This window comes from Sinocyclocheilus rhinocerous, unplaced genomic scaffold (assembly GCF_001515625.1).
Source record: "Sinocyclocheilus rhinocerous isolate Xijiao unplaced genomic scaffold, SAMN03320098_v1.1 scaffold2724, whole genome shotgun sequence".
Lineage (NCBI taxonomy): Eukaryota > Metazoa > Chordata > Actinopteri > Cypriniformes > Cyprinidae > Sinocyclocheilus > Sinocyclocheilus rhinocerous.
Window position 1 is genome coordinate 231,254 of NW_015635046.1, and position 2,487 is coordinate 233,740.

Consider the following 2,487-nt stretch of genomic DNA (forward strand, 5'->3'; position numbering starts at 1 on the left):
TAGTCCGGTCACGGTCCATTTCTCCGCAGCTGGGGCGGAGGAGAGGGCTGAAGCGTAGGAGGACGCTGGAGAAGGTGGCTGGCGCCTGGAAGGCGAAGGTGATGGCGTGCCTCGGTGTCTGAAGGTATGAGCGACAGCGGCGCGGGAAGGCCGGCGGCCCCGTGTTGCAGCCGCGGGCTCAATTATGGTGTCCTGCTGAGCGCTGGTGCGCTGAACGGCGACTGGAGAAGCCGGAGGACCCGTTGTGTTCATCTAGTTGTCCTGGTCTCCGCTGTCTTTCGGGGCTGTAGAGGTCCTCTCTAGGTGCTGATCCACCATCTGGTCTGAATACGTACTGGATCCGGGTGACTGCAGTGACCATCTGATCTGGATACAGACTGGATCTGGTGGGTTGTTTCAGGGTTGGCATCATCTGAGGTCCTCTGAGGGGTTGGCATCATCTCTTCTCAGGTGTTCTGGATCCAGACTGAAGCTTGTGTAAATCCTAGTTTACCACGGGATGTCAATCCCGTGGTAAACTATTAGTCAATTAAATAGTTTTAATTAACAATTAAACTATTAGTCATCCTCATAAACTCTGTACTGAAGTCTGTCTTCATTTGCTGTATCCAGCTTCTTTCTCTCCCCTCAGGTAAAGTCCTGGTGACCATTTCATGACGTTCTCCCTTCATTCTTTATTTCCATCACTCACTCTTTCTAGTTATGCCACCTAGCACCCCTCCAGCTGTGACTGTCAATCCTAAAAATGTCAAGGGGAAAAATGGTCTGACCTTGTGTTTCTTCAAGATCCAAAACATCAATCTGTTTGCAGTGAACACACTACATAAACATTAATCATCATTAAACTCAAGTAACCTGAGGTATGTGTGTGTGTGTGTGTGTGTGTGTGTGTGAAAGAGAGAGTGAGAGAGAGAGAGAGAGAGAGAGATAGACAGAAAGGAGATGAAATGGAACATGAAGAGCTGTCTTAGTGCATATATGTTTGCGGTGACTACACTGCTATTTGGAGACAATAGTTGAATCTAAATATATTTGTACCTGAATATGTTTGGCACTCTTTTAACATATCATTTGTATTCACCAGATGATTAATTTGCAGAAATTCAGGTTGAAAATTAGCAGATTTCAGGTTCTTGTATAAATGAATGTAACTGATTGGTGGGAGACACTGTTATTTTTGTATCATTGAGATACTATTAGAGTTTTTATTAATATTTTGAATTAGTTTTAAAATAAATAAGCTAAAAATAATATTAAATATAAATTCGTTTAAAATAAATCTTTAAAATAAATCTCTCTCTCTCTCTCTCTCTCTCTCTCTCTATATATATATATATATTCATTTTTAACTATAATAACCCTGGTGGGAGAAAAGGTAGATTAGGTCAGGTGCTACTCTGTTCATGTATCATACAGTGGGAGGAAGTGGTGTTGACATTACACTGGTCAGACAACACTTGTCATGTCATAACTGAATTCAAATATTGAGATCAAATGAAAAATGACACGAGGCACGAGCATCCGACCCTGTGGGACTTCAGTAGGAAGTGTATATGTTGCAACTGACCAGGCAGGATCTACCCTCTAGGTAGGACATACACTAAAGACAATTTTACATGGTACAGTGGTAACCATGAGCTCCCAGTTCATTTCCAGTGGGACAGGAATCTTGCCATTTGTCACACCAACCCTGCAAAATACAAATATTTTGATTTTTGAGCCTGCTTAGTATCACTAACCAATCAGATGTGGGTTTATTTGTAACCAAACAAAGAGCATGTAGCTTTTATGTCATGAAAGACTTTTTGTAGCAAAATTTGTCTTGGCACAAAATTGTGACTTTGTGCAATAAATAAATAAATGAGAATTAACATTTTATATATTAAAAAGCCATTTTATTTAGTTAATTTTGTTTTGAAATGCAAAACATTTGCCATCTATCACATCATATCAAATGACTTCTGTAGGACATAAAATAAGATATTTTGAACAACCTGAGGGTGAGTAAATGATTATTTTCATTATCGGGTGAACTATCCCTTTAAGAGTCAGATCAAGTGACAGACTTTTCCCAATGTTGTGAAATCTGAATCAAGACACCATAGATGTGATCACTGTGTCACACTTGAACTCAATTGTTATCAGAGGTTCACAATGCTTTGGTAAGCAAGATAATATTATTTTGTAGCAAATGCAAAATTAGCTAAATCTTGAACAGGTTTATAAAGATGAACAGATCTGTGACGGGGTGAACTTTACCTGACTTACAGGCTCTGACATTCAGCTTCAGTCTTCAGTGCCTGGCCTTTTGCATATACTGTCCTAATTGGGCCTTCATGCGCCTGGGAAATGATGGTATTGAAGGTTGATGATTGGTTTTACAATGTTGTTATCTGATTGCTTCTCACAAACTAACAGCACTTAATGGTTTAATTTTCCCAAAGTGAGTAGGAAGGAAAACCAAAACTTTTGCCCATCTGATAAATG